The 18,848-nt window shown below is 44.4% G+C and overlaps 1 protein-coding gene across 3 annotated transcripts in view; it reads left to right on the top strand.

The window, feature by feature from the left end:
- Positions 1-18,848, top strand: part of BAZ2A (bromodomain adjacent to zinc finger domain 2A) — a 76,299-nt gene that overhangs the window by 9,812 nt on the left and 47,639 nt on the right. The window contains exon 1 of one of the 3 annotated variants that reach the window (XM_058170612.1): positions 7,818-8,192. The exons of 1 other annotated variant lie outside the window; for it this stretch is intronic. The gene's annotated coding sequence lies outside the window, so the exon portion shown is untranslated. Of the gene's footprint in view, positions 1-7,817; positions 8,193-8,223; positions 8,407-18,848 lie in introns of those variants that run through there. One more of the 3 variants, XM_058170613.1, reaches the window with a different exon arrangement.

The following is an 18,848-nucleotide window of genomic DNA, read 5'->3' on the forward strand; positions in this document are numbered from 1 at the left end:
AATGCTGATTTTTATTTTCTGATGTTTAATGAATTTGCAAATGGTACTGTTGCTCCCATCTGCTCAAGTGTTGGGTTTTTAACAAGTTTTAGCCAACAGGAATCTTGTGCCATGATCCACTATACACATCTTGAAGCCCTGCTTTTGTTTTCTTCTTTTCTGCTATGTAAAGTAAAGGCAGAATCGGAAAATCCATACATTTTCTACACAGGGACCATGTCACTGCAGTATTTTATCTGACTAAAAATAAGTTGCAGTGAACTTGATCGTGTTTTGGGAGAGAGATGTGCACAAAAACTAAGTTTAGAGTTCTTAGATGCAGATCTACGAGGCCAGAGTGATAAATGAAGGAAGCAGAGTAAAAGGATAAAATCACTGGGAGGGGGAATATTCACCATGTATTATTTCATTTCAAATTTGTCATTGTTGAATCTTGGTTTTTCACTTAAAAAAGCACAGATGATGTATATGTCATCATCTTAAGCTATAACATAGGCGAGAGCAAGAATGTATTAATATATTTACTCATTCAATTTATAGCATTTTTTCTGTTCAGACAAGTACAGCAATTAACAAATTTGCAAAAATACAAAAGATTAATATTAAAAGGTTAAGTAATACTGTAACACAAAACCCATTAAGCGATTGATTAAAAAGTATGTCTTCAGAGATTTTCCAAATACAAAAAGAGTCCAGACAAAACTCCTTAAATGTACATTCTGCATCTCTGAAGTAATGTTAAAGAAAACCTCCTCCCGTGTATGTTATAGAGAAATCTCTGACAGCAGAAGCCTCTTCAAAAGGCCTCTCTTGTAGATCCTTATGAGTGGACAGATTTTAAAAGGGAATGGTAATCCTTCAGATAATTGCCCTAATCATTTTCAGGGGTTAAAAGTTCGATATTTGAAATTTATCATCTGGCAAACAGAATAGATATTTCTATACTGACATTGTATGATCCTGGTACCTTGTATCCTTTAGCAGCATTGCTGCACTCTGCAACTTCAAGACACTTTTCAAGGATAGATCCATATATAATGCATACTGCGATAATTAAGGCAGGATATTAGCAAAGTGTGGACCGATTCTGACACGATCTGACATGCCCAAAAGTTACCTAGGAGCTTATTTATCCGAGTAAGAATTTGAATTCAGAAGATCCAACTTTTACCCAAACAAACATAGGTTTATATTAAGTTTGTATAAGAGTTTTATAACACTATAAGTGTACTACACAAGGGGGCGCTGAGGGATAGTAGTTGTGAAGCAATTATTTCCTTACTTGATTGTATTATTTCTGGACAGTTCCTAGGCAGATTTCCTGAACTTGGAAGAAAAAAAACAAAAACCTGAGACAGAATTCAATTCCTGTAAAGACCAATTATTTTTCCAAGGAAAAGCATTGGCAGATGAGAACTCATGAGGCGGCTGTCTTTATATTTCCTTGTCAGACAGCCTCTCAGGTCCAATATATTCCCCACCCTATGCTTGAATGCACAGAAAGGTTCCTGCAACACACTATAACCTACTTTTGCTTCCAGCAAACAGGGCAGGGAAAACCTCCCTTCCACTCATTGAGTTTTGAGAGCTTGCAGCTCTTGGTTAATGGGCTTGTCTGATGCACTCCTGCAGAGAGTCTGGCTCAGAAAATGCTGGACAAACTGGAAAATAGCTGCAAGCAGGTTTAGCTGCAGGTTGAAAGATGAGCCACCATGCTTTCATCATAGATTACAATATCTGTCCTGATGGAACAGAAGTGGTCAGATTCTGGTTTAGGCTAGCATTCCTAAACTGATTATTGCTGTCCTTGTTTTCCGGTCTGCAAAGTCATTGGAGCTCTGTGTAATTAGATATTTTGTACTGGCCTGATCCATGTCTTTTGTAAGGGGACAATACTGTAGTATTTTTGAGTAGCATAATTCCTGTACTGTAAATGAAACTTCATTTGTAACTGTCCATTAAGCTCCTAGGAAGCATATGAATTTATGGAATATATGTGTTAAAATGCTTTTAATGGAATTGATTAAGTATTATTATTTCAAACCTAAAAACTGATAGATACACAGCATTGTCTTGAAATCTGTGCATCTAATATTTGCATGTAGACTTCTTTTCCCATAGCAATGAATTCCTTCAATCTCCCCTTACTAAGGAGGTCTTGTGGGAAAATGATGGGGCTTCATACATTTTTGTACTGTATTTTGTAAGGAATTAATATCTTGATTGGAACAGAATGTTAGCTGTTCCTTTCATATTATCCAGAGGTATATCCCACAACTTGATAAGTATTCTCCCTGCAGTTTTAGCATACTTCAAGCCATTTATTTTGCAAAAATGTAAGTGTTGCCAATAGCTTTATTAAAGTTTTTACTTTATGATCCCGACAGCTTTTGACAGTTACAATATAATTTTAGCAATTATACTCTTCCATGTTTTGTGGAAAAGAAAATTTATGTGTAATGGGCATTATCGAGATATTAAAGGCTGTGAGCAGTGGTTGTATTGTTCAAGGATGCCATCCTACTTGCTTTCTTGATATAAAATCTTTGAATACAGACCTGATATAAATTATGATATGAAGGATATCTAAGCTTTTTATGGCAGAGATGGTTTCCATGATAATACAGAACAGGCAGGTTCTTGAGAAGGAAAGGATGCTTTTGGCTATAAAGGATTGAAAAAAGCTTTAAGGTTTTTAAAAGCACATTGTTTTAAAGGGAGATAGCAGAGCCAATACAAAACATGCTGTGAGAGGGAGCATTTAATGCTGCTTGGCCCTGATGTATTCTCCTCTGCTGACTTACTTGAGAGTAATGCTTCATGTCCCTTTATTTCCCCTACTGCAGAGTATAGCTAAGTCGTTATCAGTGGTTAATTAATAAGTGCCTTTCAGCATACGAGGTGGGAGGCTGAGCTGAGGGATGATAAGAATAATGAGTTGTTTTGCTGCGTCTGGCTGACTCAACCAGCTGGATTCAGCACAGAATGGAGAGAACTGGGAAATGAGGAAGATGTGTTCTGCTTCATTTTCTCCCAATCCATTTGGATCTAGGTCCCACTCCCTCTATAGATTGTAGTCTTTCCCCATTACAGTCTCTGGGTGGGGTGCAAGCATGCGTGCTTCTTCCGTTCTTCCCTTGGCTAGCGGGATTTTTACATTTGTGTTTTCCCTGTGTCCTCCAGCTGCCCTCTGATTCCTTCCCCCGCCCTCTGGTTCAGTTTTTTCCTGCAGCCACAAGAGATGTATTTTGTGGGCATTGTTCGCGTCAGCTTCTGTATCTCAGAAAAGGAGGGGTGGGTGAGTTTTTGCAGTTCCAGTCTCCTCACACCACAAGCAGCTAGGAAAGCTGAACTTACCAGTGGATATCTGCACGGGGAAGCTGCTGCTCTTGCAGTCCGACTACACTACATGCCTCTTGTTGTGCGGACTTGTCAAAAGGAGTTCAGTATTGTTGTTGTTAGTTGCGAAGTTGTGTCCGACCCATCGCGACCCCATGGACAACGTTCCTCCAGGCCTTCCTGTCCTCTACCATCCTCTGGAGTCCATTTAAGCTCACGCCGACTGCTTCAGTGACTCCATCCAGCCCACCTCATTCTCTGTCGTCCCATTCTTCTTTTGCCCTCAATCTTTCCCAGCATTAGGCTCTTCTCCAGTGAGTCCCTCCTTCTCATTAGGTGGACAAAGTATTTGAGTTTCATCATCAGGATCTGGCCTTCTAAAGACAAAACATGACCCACTGGAGAAGGAAATGGCAACCCACTCCGGTATCTTTGCCATGAAAACCCCACGGCCAGTACAAAAAGAGTTCAGTATAGTCCTGTCCTAAGCAATCTTGTGCCCTGGCCCCTCCCCCAAGTTTGTGAATGGTTTTAATGCTATGGATGAGTATGCCATAAAGTAAACTAGACATTCATAAAACAGGGATTAGAGGTCTTATATTTTTAGAACATTGTGCTTTGTAAGAAGAATTTAATTCCATTTGTTTTGTTTTTTTTAAAGATAGGGGAATTTGTGGATGAGGAAATCCAGATAGCTGAAAGAATAAGGGTTTGCAAGAGATGTGTTTTTGATCCCCCCCCCTCCCAATTAGTGGCAGAAAAATGCAAGTAGTTGTCAGCTACATTTTTTCCCATTTTATCATTACAAAAGTATTGCTAGTATTAATAGGGAGAAGTGCATCAGGAAGAAATACTGTTAGATTGCACCAGTGAAGTATAGCAGTTTCATAAGCCCTTCTCAGAGTGGATCCATCCCATAATTCCCCTTCATACCAGCTAGGCATGATCAAGTTAGTTCAACACAACTGAAAAGTATCAGGTTTGGGGATACTGTCTTGCATTAATAAAATAACCTAGACAGAGGGACCATAATTACACATAAGGTCTGATTGATCTTTCGTAGGAATTGTCATTATAAATCTCTGATAAAAGCCATGCCAGAAAATTGCTGCCAGTCAAAGTAAACAAGTTGATGCTGACTTCGTATAACACAGTTGCATTTAGTCATAAAAACACAACAGAGCTCTATCTTTACTACAGCAGTAGGTAACCTGATGTTCACTTCTTTTTGGACTTTAGCTCCCTTTTGCCCAAATCAATGTGACCAATAGTAAAAAGTTGTGGGAGGTGCAGTATGGTATTAAATATCTGAAGGGCACAAGATTGCTTACTCTTGCTTTATTGGAACCAACAAAGTTGCCACATTACTCTGTATGATTGTGACACTTCAACTCATCCAAAAATAGCTATTGCCCTCCCTTGCTGTTTTTGAATTGGCTGCTCATGCACCAACACAGTTACCTATACTTTCCATACATCCAGACAATTATTTTTAGCAATTTCCCTTTTAATAATGCTATGAAGGAGAGCCAGTTCTGTGTGATGGTTAAAGACACAGGAGCAAAAACCAGGACGCACTAAATTCTACCCTTGCCTTAGCTTAGCCATGAAGCTAGCTGGTAACTTTGCCCTCGCTACTCTTTCTCAGTGCTATAAAAAAGACAATGACAAACCATGTTGTCAAGAAGACTGTATGGACTTGTTCAAGTGGTTGCCTGAGTCAAGATTGACTCAAAGGTGTGCAAATACACACACACAAACACACACAGCTAAAAAGATTCCTCATTCGCTATATAGTTAACATGAAATATGCTGCTGCGTGAACCAGTGAGGGCTAGTCACTTTCAAAAGAAATTCAGAATGATTAAAGAAAAAAGATTGAAATGTATAGTTTTGAGGATGAGGAATGTGTGGGGTTGTTAAAAAAATAGCTGGCTACTGTTGCTAGAATAGGACGACACTGGGTTCAATTCAGACACGCTCCTATGTCGTCACGGTAGGTTTACAAAAACTCAAACCAGATTTTGGAATAGAATTAGGACAGATTCCACTGCCATTTAAATAATTAAAATAACTGGCCATCTACAGGTTTACAGCAGTGGCTACTTGAAACTGCTGGTTTTCTGTCCCTTTGCCCAGCAGATCAACCTTGGGTGTTCCCAGGTCCCCCCAGGTTTGCATTGTTAGTATAGAAACAAAGCCTGGTAACATTGGGAGCAGAGTTTCATAGATTCCCAACCTAGTTAAGAAGACAGACATATACAATTTTGTTTCTTTTATGGGACCTAGAGAGAGCGAGCTCTGTTACTGCAGCTGAGAATATTCCATTATTCCTAAACTAAAGAAGATGCACAAGACCAAATAGTGCTTATGATGAGTGGGCAGTTGTCTAATACGTTTACCACCCCTTATATTCTTTATAGATCAGGAATGGTCACATCAGAGATTTGCTGTTCAGTTTAAACTCTCATGTTAACAGCTCTCTCTCAGGATGCTTGTTCCCCAGAACCACCAATTTGTATATCTTTACATACACCTAAACTCCTCCTCCTGTTCTTCCTGTTACTACAGTTCAATTCTCTGACAATAAATAAACAGTAAATGCCACATTAAATGGTACTGGTATATGCCTCCACACTGATCCCCAAAACAGACTGCCGTACATGGTAGTCAAAGGCCCATGGCCACACAATCTTAACTTCCAAGAACTACTCATCATTTCCATTAAGAATTTATTTCAACGGCACCATGTTCTTATTTTGATAAGGTCACAGATCAGGCTAGGAACCAGCCCACCCTGGCCTCTTTGTATGCCTTTTTTCCCCATTTAAGTGTTTTTTTCTTTATTGGTGGCATTATAGCAGTCAGTTGCCCATTGTCTGATAGTCACCATTCTACTAAGCACCCTTGGTCACCAGAAACCCTTTTTAGCTTGTCTGTATGCAATAAGCGTTTTGTGATGCTCTTTCCTGTTCCTTATTCTGTCAGCCTACATCAATCTAAGTTCACTCTTTGACAATCACACTTCTGTAAAATCAAAGAATTGATGTCTTGTATTACAGGGAAACTTACCTGCACCCATCGTATTTCCTAATATGATGTGTCTGTTTCAAATTAAGCCCTTCCTGATTTCCCAAACAATTGCTTTTAAGCACATGCATTTCCACACTTCCCACAAGATGTTTCACATTGAAGCTAGCTTGATGGTCCATGCGCAACAAATGTAGTCCTCAATGTACCACCACAATTGAGCCCAAAATTTCTGTTGCTAAGTGAGACAGTTGTTAAGTGAATTTAGTCCCATTTCACAACCTTTCTTGCCACAGTTAAGTGAATCACTGCAGTTAGTAACATGATTTTTCAAGTGAATTTGGCTTTTCCAGTGAGTTCACTTGTAAGTATAGAAATTTAAATAATAAAAAATAAATAAGGCCGCAGAAGGTAACCACATGACCCCAGGATGGTGTAATGTCATAAATATGAGTCAGTTGCCAACTGTTATGTCATGTGACCCTGGGGATGGCACAATGGTCGTAAGTCCTTGAGTGGGTCCTTGAGTGGCTCAGACTGCAAAGACAGACTGTTATTAACAGCAGCTGCTTGCAATTACTGCAGGTTCAAATCGCACCAGGCCCAAGGTTGACTCAGCCTTCCATCCTTTATAAGGTAGGTAAAATGAGGACCCAGATTGTTGGGGGCAATAAGCTGACTTTGTATATAATATACAAATGGATGAAGACTATTGCTTGACATAGTGTAAGCCGCCCTGAGTCTTCGGAGAAGGGCGGGATATAAATGCAAAAAAAAAAAAAAGTGTGAAAAACTCTCACTTTTTTCAGTGCCATTGTGACTGAACGGTCACTAAATGAACTGTTGTAAGTGGCGTGTAAGTGTAACCTGCACTCTTATTTCTTACCCTTCGATAACCTGACAGTGGTTGGAGCCAGCGTTGCAAAAGGACACAACGGGGCAAGGAAGTGCTGGTTTAGCACCTCAGTCACTATGTGGCTCACCGAGTTCCTTTCTGTCATCCTGATTTGTTGTGAAATAGAAATGAAGCAACGGGGGAACCGTACCCGGGGTGCCTTTACTTAATCAGAAAACAACACCCTTCCCAAATCTGGACGGTGAACTGAGGCTAACCCTCTTCCCTTGTATCTCATGGGGAAGGCTGTCCAGAGTTGGAGACCAGGGTCCTTCCTCAAGCCCAGCCCTAGCGGGAGAAGGCTACGACTGTACGCGTGGCCTGCGGAGCATCGGCTCTCCCCCGCCGGCCATCCCAATCCCTCCGACGCCTCCTTCGCAGAAGAAAGTAGACCTTTATCTTGGGTGCTCTTTTTTTTTTTTTTCCTTCCTTCCCTCCCCAGAGCTTCTTCCGCCTCAGAGGCTTGGCTTTTTTTTCCTTTTTTTTCCCCTGCACGGGGAGGGCGATCTCGGAGCGAGTCGCTCTTCCTTTAGGCCGCGCGTCCCCCTTTGACGGCAGAGGTGGCGCTCGCGCCTCCGAACTCCCATCTTCAGCGCTGCTAGGGCGGGTGGCCCGGCGGGCGCTAGGACCTCGGCGGAGGCAGTGGCGGCGGCTGCCGTCGACCGTGGTCCCGGCGCTCTCTCGGTCCTTCGCAAGCTGGCTCGGCTTCCTGGCCAGGGACGACGACCAGGAGGGCAACAACGACAACGGCCGCTTTGGCCTGGCTCCGGCCTTGCCTTGGCTCGCGCTCGCCTCGGCTGGAAGCCCCCTTCCGCTCGCCGGCCCCGGCCGGGTCTCTCCACACCCACCCACCCACCCCCCTCCCGCAGGGCCCGACCCTGCTCCTCCGGCGGGCCATGTGAGGGGAGCCGGCTGACACCTCCCACAGGTGAGGGGGGGGAAAAGAGCTCCTCCAGGAGGCCGCGGGGCGCCTGGGACGCGGCCCCGGTTTTTTTCTTCTTCTGAGAGGAAGTGAGGGAAGGAAGTTTGGGCCCGGATCCCGGAGGAGGAGCAGCACCAGCAAGCAGCGCTACTTCGGCGGAGCGGACGAGGGGGGTCTGGCGACCGCCGGGAAACGAGTCCGCCCTCGCCCCGCTCGGGCGGTGAGGAAAGAGGCGCGGGTGGGGTTGGGGTTGATTGTGGGGCGGGGGGGGAGAGGGAGAAATGGGGAATGGCTGTGAGGGGAGAGCCGTAATGGCCCCGGCGGTTTGATGGGAAGTCCTGGCGGCCATCCCTCAGGGGTGGGGAAGAGGGAGGCCGGGGGCGAAGAGCAGACGCCGCCTCCTGGGGAAAAAGAGCCGGAGCGAGAACGTTTTCGTGGGAAAGCCCAGCCGGGTGGGAATGTGGAGGTGGGGGGGTGGTTGGGTTTAAAGTCAGGGCGGCCGCGCTTCTCCCGTGTTTAAAAGGCGGCTCTCGTGTGTGTGTGTGTGGGGGGGGGTGTTGTTGGTGGGAAGAAAGACTCGAGAGCTTTCGGCTTTGGCGACGGGGAGTGTTGGGAAGCCGGTCACACGGCCGGCCGGGGAGGCCTGGCTTGGTGGTTGAAGAAAAGGCGAGGAGAGAGAGAGAGTCGTTGAATCACCGCAGCAGCCTCGTCTGTGAAGCGAAGGACCTAGAAAACTTGGGGAGGGGGGGTTCCTCACTTTTTTGGGGGGTGGGGAGGGAAGGAGGAGGCCGGTGATTAGCCTCGAGCGAGAGGAGTTTCGGGAGGCGAGCGAATAAACTCCCCATCTTTTGGCCGCTTTTAAAAGCGAGGAGGGCTGCGGGGAAGGGAGGCCATAGTTGGGGCTTTCTGGGGATGCAGGACGAGCGTGACTAGGTTAAGGGAAGCCTTTATTGGGGAGGTGGGAGGAAGAGGTGGGCCAGCCGAGGATCTTTGCCCCACCTCTTAGGGGTCCTTCCCTGCAGAGGCAGCTTGGGAAGAAAAACGGCTTTAGGGGGGGGAAACAGGTAAAGGGTACCCGGAGCTCCTGTATTGGCTGATCGGCATCCATTGGTACCTGGAGTGTGATTGGGGCTGGCAAGAGGAGCCTTTTTCGCTGGGCATATATGAGAGAAGAACCTGGGTCTCTTGATGGTGGTGGCAGAGCTTGAGGTTCTGGCATCATCGCTGACATACTTAGGTGGGGGAGGTGCAATTTGATGATGGGGAATCTCCTTTCCCCCCCCCCCCTTCTCCATGGGCGTACCATGCCTATGAGAAAGAGTCTCGCCTGTAAAATAATCTGAGGTGATACATTTCGTGGCAATCTCTTAAAATTCTTGGAAAGGCCAATATACCTGTTTTGGGAGACTGAGAGAATAGTTCAGGTAGATAATGGCTAAGGCTGAGAGCCTTTTGTGTGGGTGGAGGTGGGATGCAGGCATAGTGGGAGGGAGCCTTAAGTGGCTCTAGGGTGAATGAATGCTGGGAGCTGTTGTTTTCCCTTGCTGAATCATGTGTGCTGAACCTGATGCAAACAATCCTTTTCTTCTGCTCCCTCCCCCATCCTTGCAGGAAGTGGCCTGGAAATGGCAGCTGTGTTTGTTGCTTTTTGAAATTTTCTTTTTAATCAGAAAGGGTTTCGCTTTATAACTATCCCTAAACTCCGTGATTAAATTATCCCTGTTTCTCTATGGGGAACTAAGGAAGTAAATAAAATTCCTGCAGTTTGAAAATATCACCTTTTAAACACATATAAGATTTAGGCAGTCGTTTGCGTATCTTTTAATCTAACAAAATGGCAAAACTTAGAAAGTGATCCATTTTTAACAAGCTTGCTCAAAGATGTCAACCCTTTCAGGTAGACATATTTTTATACTTAATTAAACTTAAAAGGATTAACTACTGTGTTTCTTGCACATAAATATTTTCTCATGGCTCTTATTCTAAGTTGTTTTTAAGACAGAGGAAGATAACCTTGCATAAATATAGCTTCAAAGGTGCCCAGATGGTAAAATGATTTTCAATAAAGATATACTTTTTAAGACTTTAAATAATTTACACTTGAAATGAAGAGATCCTGATATCCTTTCCTTGGTGTCTCAGCAGGTGGCATCACCTGACTTGACTTGTCTGATTTCAGGAACTAAACAGAGTCAAGCCTGGCTAGAATTTGGATGGACTTTAAAAGAACGTTTGTGCTGTAAAATAGATTACGAAGTCAGAAAATAATTCCAGGGGAAAATATTAGCAAACTATTGTTATATTTTTATTTACAGAAAACTACATAAAATTACATACTGTATTTTTTGGATTATAAGACGCACCGGTGTATAAGATGCACCAAGAGTTCGAAGAGGTAAGCAAGAAGAAAAAGTTTTTGCCTTCCTTGGGCCCGCAGGAGTACTCTGCAAGCTTCCCAAAGCCCCTGCGTGCCCTGTTTTTGTGAAAAACGGGCCCGTTTTTTGCCCGTTTTTTCACAAAAACGGGGGCGCCTTTGCCCTCCCCAGCCCACAGTAGCACTTTGCAGGCCTTCTAAAGCCTCTGCACGCCCTGTTTTTGCGAACAGGGTGGGGCTTCGGGAGGCCAAAAATGGCTGTATTCGGTGTATAAGGTGCACCAACATTTCCACCCTCTTTTAAGGGGGAAAAAGTGTGTCTTATACTCCGAAAAGTACGGTAAATATGACCAGGAGTTGAGCTGAAATTGAAGGAGTCTTAACTTTTCATTGATATCTGTTAGAGCAGGGATGTCAAACTCAGGTCATCATGGTGGTGTCACATGACGTATCAGGACTTCCCCCCCTTCACTAAACCGGGCGTGGGTATGGCCAGCGCATAACACATTTGGCCCCAGGGCAGGGAGTTTGACAGCCTTGTGTACCCTAAATTGGGCTTTGTACTAATTAAACCAGGGGTCCCCAACCTTTTGGACCTCTGGGATCACTAAATTCATAATTTTAAATCCCGTGGACCACTAATATGACCTGCCTTATGACTGGCTGGGTAGTCATGTGGCTGGGTAGGTGTGGCCAACTTAATGTCACTCACGTCCGAGGGGCACCTTTCCGGCCTCTACTCACCCTCCCCTCCTAGCCACTCCTCCCCTTCCCACCCAGGCTCCTTAGGGCCCCAACAGGAAGCAGTTGCTGGAGCTAAGCAGCCACCACGAGAAAGAGTTGGCAAAACCGCTTAGTTCAAATTGGATCTGACAGAGAAGGAGGCTCAGCAGAAGCACTTCATTGAGAATTAGGATCATAGCCTTTCCAAGTAGACCTGTGGGAGTGCAAGGCCAGGTACTGGCGCCTGGCGGCTCAGCAGGCTGAGATGGTCAGCCAGTTCCACGCCATGATGCTGTCCCACTGGAATGAGGCCCTCCGGCTCTTCACCACCAGTGGCACTTCCCTCCAGCCTTCGCCCGAAGCCCCGCATCAGGAGGCTGAAGCAGACCCCAAGTCAGAATTTCTGACCCCCTCCGACCCGCATAAAAAGACCCCAAAGGTGGAGACACTCTGTAGCAACACAAACATTCATTGCATGTATCCGGCCCAGGGGCCGTAGTTTGAAGACCCCTGATTTAGTGCAATATAACCAATGCAAATAATTTTTCTGCGGACCACCAAAATTTTATCACGGACCACCAGTGGTCCATGGACCACCAGTTGGCAACCGCTGAACTAAACCATATCCTTTTTTATTTATTATTACAATTTTAATACTTTACATTTGTTCTTCAGTTCATATATTTGGGGAATAACTGGGAATATATGGATGTATGTAAATAATCTTACATTGGAAAAGTTATATTGGGGCAGATAATGTTTGGAGAAAAATATTTTTTTCTCCAGCAATTTTTAAAATTATTTTTCAGCAAAGGAAAAAATGGTTTTGTCAGCCTGAGGGAGTTTCAAGCAATTCAAAGTTTTAAAGTCTGTTTAAATTTTTGCATGAACATTCAATAATACAGGTAGTCTTTGACTTATGAGCACAATTGAGCCCAAAGTTTCTGTTGCTAAGTATGACAGTTAAGTGAATTACAACCCATTTTATGAACTTTTTGCCACATTTGTAAAGCAAATCACTGATTATTAAGTGAACCATGTGGAACCAATGGTTTCTCCCATTGTCTTTGCTTATTGGAAGCCAGGTGGGAAGGTTACAAAGGTGATAACACTGTGAGGTTGTAAGTGGGAAACTAGTTGTAAAGCAACTTATACTTTTTTCAGTGCCATTATAACTTCAGTCACTAAGTAAATAGTTGTACGTTGAAGACTACCTTTACCATAACTGTACAGTAATAAATGAAATGTCACTGAAGCAATGTTAGAATAATTTTCCTTTATGCCCTAACAAAAATCCAAATGAGAGCTAGAACAGAATTACTTTGTTTTGCTCCTAAGCCCAAACTTCTCAGTCTGGTTTGGCCAGAATGCTTAGTTCTTTTTCATTTGCCACTTGACTGGAAAATGGCAGCTCTACCCTTCTTTTCTACCTGGCTTATCACATATTTGTGGAGTTGGATTACTTCTGTTTATCATCAATTAATTTTATTTATTTATTTATTTGTCACAACAGTATATATAAGCATAAGCATGAAACAACTGTACGATATATAAGCATAAATATAATCATAAGTATGTGATAACTATATGAAATTGGATACAATCAAAGGGAACATTAGTACAGGAATGGTAGGCACGTTGGTGCTCTTATGCACGCCCCTTACAGACCTCTTAGGAATGGGGTGAGGTCAATAGTAGATAGTTTTTGGTTAAAGCTTTGGGGATTTTGGGAAGAGACCATAGAGTCTGGTAGTACATTCCAGGCATTAACAACTCTGTTACTGAAGTCATATTTTCTGCAATCAAGATTGGAGCGGTTCACATTAAGCTTAAATCTATTGTGTGCTCGTTTATTGTTGTGATTGAAGCTGAAGTAGTTTTCAACAGGAAGGACGTTGTAACAGATGATTCTATGAGTTAAACTCAGATCATGTCGAAGGCGGCAGAGTTCTAAATTTTCTAAACCCAGGATTTCAAGTCTGGTGGCATAAGGTATTTTGTTGTAATCAGAGGAGTGGAGAACTCTTCTTGTAAAATATTTCTGAACACGCTCAATTGTATTAATGTCCGAAATGAGGTATGGGTTCAATGGTATGCATGCTACTGGTTGAAAAAATACTAGTCCAGAATAAGCAATTTTCTTATAGTTGTTAGTAAACCATTCCTGGTTATTTGTTTTCACCAAACATTTTGGAGAGAATTGGCTTTGTGAGGCAAATATTTATAGAATTATTTTATTAACAATGATATTTATGTGTGCTATAAATGAAAGAAACTCCTATTTTTTTTAATTAAATTGAGCCATGTTTTTAAATAGAGATGGAAGGACTCGTGATCTTCTTTGTAGCTTTATCGAGTGATTTTTTGCAGGAAGTTCATATCATAAGGTTGCAAGTCTTAATCATCAATCCTGTATCCCAGGGATTGGAATCTATGGTTCATGGGCCAGATGCAGCTGCCACCTGAAATCAATTTGTCTATAGTCCCAAAAGAGATACCTCACCCAGCGCACAAGAGAGAAAGGAAGAGCAGCTATTCATTTGACTGTTCCTGTGACAGTTCATCACCTTGGACAGCCAGTTTGATGACAGAATCACCAGCTGCCCTGGCACAGGTGGAGCAACAAGTCCCCTGCCTGATGCTAGTTAGAGTGAATTGTGAGGCAGAAAAGGAGAAAGAAACAGCAGGGACAGCAGCATGGTCTCCGACTCCTATGCAGATGAAGGTTGCCGACCTTTTTCCTATCTAGTACAGGAGTATAGATAGCATACTTGACTGGTGGCCATGCAGCCTCTGTTTATACACTTTCAGTGTAGAAGAATCTACTATCTCCAATATCTTCTGCTGTTGAATACTTAGGAAATTTTTCCTGGGGTCCAACAAAAATCTCCTTGTAATTTAGATCCATTTCTTGTCTTCTTAAAAAACTTTGAACAATTTTGTCCTGTCTTCTATACAAGAGGCCTTTTTATAATTGAAGATTTTGCCATTTTCTCTAGGCTAACCATACCAACTGTTCTTCATATGCTCACTTTTCAAACATCCTATTGTTTTGATTGTTCATTTCTTATTATATTTCAGTTGTTAGTGTTCTTCCTAAAATTTGATCATTATATTCTAGATAGTCTGACCAACTGTTGATGCAACCCAGAATTGCATGCAGAATTGCACGTGCTCTTATCCTGATGCCTCTGATTTTTTTTTCCTATCCAGTGTAGGATTCTGCATTTGTCCCTGTTGAAGCTCATCTTACTGTCTTCTACTTAGTGTTTCAGGTTGCCAGGATGGATCTTATTTATTTTATTTATTTATTTATCAAACTTATATACCGCACCATCTCCCGTAGGACTCAGGGCGGTTCACAGGCATATTAAAAACAATATAAAAACAATATAATAAATAAACATTAAAACCCAGTTAAAACTAAATATTATCATAGCCTGATCACTAAAAAAGTAAAAACCAGTAAAACCCCCATTAAAATTTAAACTAAAACATTTTGTTCTTAGGCTAGTCCCGCACGCTGAAATAATAAAGTCTTCAGTTCACGTCTGAAGGTCCGGAGGTCGGGGAGTTGTCGTAATCCCGGAGGAAGCTCATTCCACAGGGCTGGTGCCGCCACAGAGAAGGCCCTCCCCCTGGGGGTCGCCAACCTACATTGTTTGGTCGACAGCACCCTGAGGAGGCCCACTCTGTGGGAGCGTACAGGTCGTTGGGAGGCAATCGGCGGCAGAAGGCGGTCTCGAAGGTATCCCGGTCCTAAGCCATGGAGCGCTTCAAAGATGGTAACCAAAACCTTGAATTGCACCCGGAAGACTACTGGTAGCCAGTGTAGGCCGCGCAGGATAGGTGTTATATGGGAGCAGCGCGGTGCTCCCTCTATCACCCGCGCGGCCGCATTCTGGACTAACTGGAGCCTCCGGGTGCTCTTCAAGGGGAGCCCCATGTAGAGACCATTGCAATAATCCAGGCGGGAAGTGAGGAGGGCATGAGTGACCGTGCGTAAGGCGTCCCGGTCAAGGAAGGGGCGCAACTGGCGGATCAGGTGGACCTGATAAAAAGCTCCCCTGGCGACGGCTGTCAAATGATCCTCTAAGGACAGCCGATCGTCCAGGAGAACGCCTAAGTTGTGCACTCCCTCCCTGGGGGTCAGTACTTCCTCCCCCACAGTCAGCGATGGTGTAAGCTGACTGTACCGGGACGCCGGCACCCACAGCCACTCAGTCTTGGAAGGGTTGAGTCGGAGCCTGTTCCTCCCCATCCAGACCCGTACGGCCTCAAGACACCGGCCCATCACCTCAACGGCTTCATTGGGGTGGTTCGGGGTGGAAATGTACAGCTGAGCATCATCAGCGTACAGATGATAATCCACCCCGAAACCACGGATAACCTCACCCAGCAGCTTCATATAGATGTTGAACAGGAGAGGCGAGAGAACAGTCCCCTGAGGCACCCCACAAGTGAGGCGCCTTGGGGTCGACCTCTGCCCCCCTGCCAACACCGTCTGCGAACGGTCAGAGAGATAGGAGGAGAACCATCGATAAACAGTGCCTCCCACTCCCAATCCCCCCAACCGTCGCAGCAGGATACCATGGTCGATGGTATCAAAAGCCGCCGAGAAATCTAATAGAACCAGGACAGAGGAACAACCCCTGTCCCGGGCTCTCCAGAGGTCATCCACCAACGCGACCAAAGCCGTCTCGGTGCTGTAACCGGTCTGAAGCCGGACTGAACGGGTCCAGATAGACAGTTTCCTCCAGGTGTTGAGGAAGCTGATTTGCCACCACACTCTCAACAACCTTCGCTAAGAAGCGAAGGTTGGAGACTGGACGATAGTTCGCTAAAACAGCCGGGTCCAGGGAGGGCTTCTTGAGGAGGGGCCTCACCACCGCCTCTTTCAAAGCGGCGGGGAAGACACCCTCCAACAAAGAAGTATTGGTAACTTCCTGGAGCCAGCCTCGTGTAACCTCCCGAGTGGCCAGCACCATCCAGGAGGGACACGGGTCCAATAAACATGTGGTGGAGTTCAACCTGCCCAACAACCTGTCCATGTCCTCAGGAGTCACAGGATCGAACTCAGCCCAGATAACATTCTCAAGACCTGTCTCCGCCATCCCACCTGAATCTATCCAATCAGTGTCCAAGCCGTCCCGAATCTGAGCGATTTTATCAGACAGATACTGAACAAAATCCTCAGCGCGACCCTGTAAGGGGTCCTCCCGAGCCCCCTGCGTGAGCAGGGAGCGGGTCACCCTAAACAGGGTGGCTGGGCGATTATCTGCCGATGCGATGAGTGCGGAGAAATAGTTATGTTTCGCCGACCTGATCGCCACTAGGTAGGTCTGAATATATGACCTTACTAGTGTTCGGTCAGGTTCGGAGCGGCTGGACCTCCAGGCGCTCTCTAGGCTTCTTTTCCGGCGCTTCATCTCTCTCAGCTCCTCGTTATACCAAGGAGCTGGTCGAGTTCGTCGCCGGGTCAGAAGCCGCAAAGGCACGACGCGGTCTAAGGCGCCAGCGGCAGCCTCATCCCAGGCAGCCACCAGCTCCTCAGCCGAGCCGTGGGCTAACTCCCTCGGAAATGGCCCAAGCTCCGTCAGAAACCTCTCAGGGTCCATCAGGCGCCTGGGACGGAACCATTGAACCGGTTCCGTCTCCCTGTGGTGAGGTGTAGCGGTCCGAAAGTCTAGTTGAAGGAGTAAATGATCTTGATACTAACTTGTAAACCATTTCTTCCCTCTAGCCCCTTCGTCTGGTCTGCACTTTCTTTATTATACCTTCCATTTCCCAAATTTCCTTTCTTTTTTATAGTACTCATTAAACTGGTGTCTGATGTACTTTCAATATTTTATGTTTGAGTTACCAACCATTCTGCGCTCTCTTTCACCAAAGGAACTTTCTTGATGAATCCTAAAATCCTATCTAGTACTTCTCTAAGCTTTTGAAATTGACTAAATAGATGACTAGATTCCAATTTTTTTTCCTGTAACATCCTGAACCAGAAGATGACGTGGTTACTTCCTTTCAAAGTTCTCAGTGCTCATCCCTATTGGTTAGTAGGAAATCTTAAAGAATGGATTCTCTTATTTCTTCTTCAAACTTCTGAAAAATAAAGACAAATAAACCAGGTGCCTTAAACTTCTCCCAAAACCCAGGTTGGGAAATTCCAAATCTTGCAGAGTAAAAAAAAAAATGGGCTCGAAATCTGTAGCAGAGCAGGCAGAACTGGGAGCGGAGTTAAACAAACCATCAGTTTAGAGTTGTTGAATTTCCACAAGAGATCCAAGTCCAGCCCCTCTTGAGTTCCCCATTTAAGTGCTGATTATTAGTTGACTAGATTCCTATCTAAGCTTTGAATATATTTTCTATGCTGCAACTGTATGAATTGGTCCTGATTCTTTACACCTAACAAAACCTTGCTCCTTGCTCCATCTAGTAACAACAATAACAAAAATTATTTTTTGTTTGAAGCCCTAGGTTACAAAAAAGACATCCATCTTTTTGATACTTTTCTTTAAAGCAGGGATGTCAAACTGGATTTCTTAGAGGGTCAGATCAGCATTGTAGTTCTCCGCAGGCTGGCAGGGGTTGGGTGGAGAGTGGGGTGGTGGTGGAGATGGGACGTGGGGGGGGTGCACATGGCCCCCCCAGCACCATTTTCAATCTCCATGGCCTCTTGCAGCACTCTGCTGGCCAAAAATGGGTCACCCGAGGCCCCCGCGTGGCCCATTTTCAGCCAGCAGAGTGCTGCTGGAGGCCAGTTTTCAGCTCCATTTTTGGTGGCAGAGGTACAACGGCTGGTCCTTTGATATTCCCAGGCCGGCCCTATGGGCTGGATTTAAGCACATTTAACACCCCTGCTTTAAAGGATCCAGTTAAATAAAGAAGTTTTGTAGTTCATAGTGGCTGATCACTGTTGTTGCCTAAAAATTGTATGTTCTTTTTGTAGTTTTTCATTTTGGATGTTGCATTACTGGTAAATTGCCTTGCACTGCACATAACTGGTTATTACTTTTTAGAAAGTTCTGATTTTCCATTAAAATACCTGGGGTTTTCCTTATACAAGGAAAGCCCCAATAAATCAGATATTTTCTTGGTAAAAACCTGCTATTGTCAAATACTTTTTAAATATGGAGTTGATGGGCATTTCACAGCTTTAGTTCTTTGTAGTCTGATAAGATCATTAGGATTTTTGCAAGACTAAACAGATCCTTTAAATACAGTTCTTAAGTATCCTTTTTAAGAAATGCTAATTTTGATAGAAAAGGAAAGCATAACATTTCAAGATAAGTCTGGGGATAGGATTGGCCAGCAGAATAGAGCACATGAAAAATAAGTTCAGGGGCTAGGATGTAGAGCTTGTCAATCGAAAGGTCGGCAGCTCAGCGGTTCGAATCCCTAGTGCTGCCGTGTAACGGGGTGAGCTCCCTTTACATGTCCCAGCTTCTGCCAACCTAGCAGTTTTGAAGGCACATAAAAATGCAAGTAGAAAAAATAGGGACCACCTTTGGTGGGAACGTAACAGCGTTCTGTGCACCTCGGTGTTGAGTCATGCCGGCCACATG

Source organism: Ahaetulla prasina, chromosome 2 (assembly GCF_028640845.1).
Source record: "Ahaetulla prasina isolate Xishuangbanna chromosome 2, ASM2864084v1, whole genome shotgun sequence".
Lineage (NCBI taxonomy): Eukaryota > Metazoa > Chordata > Lepidosauria > Squamata > Colubridae > Ahaetulla > Ahaetulla prasina.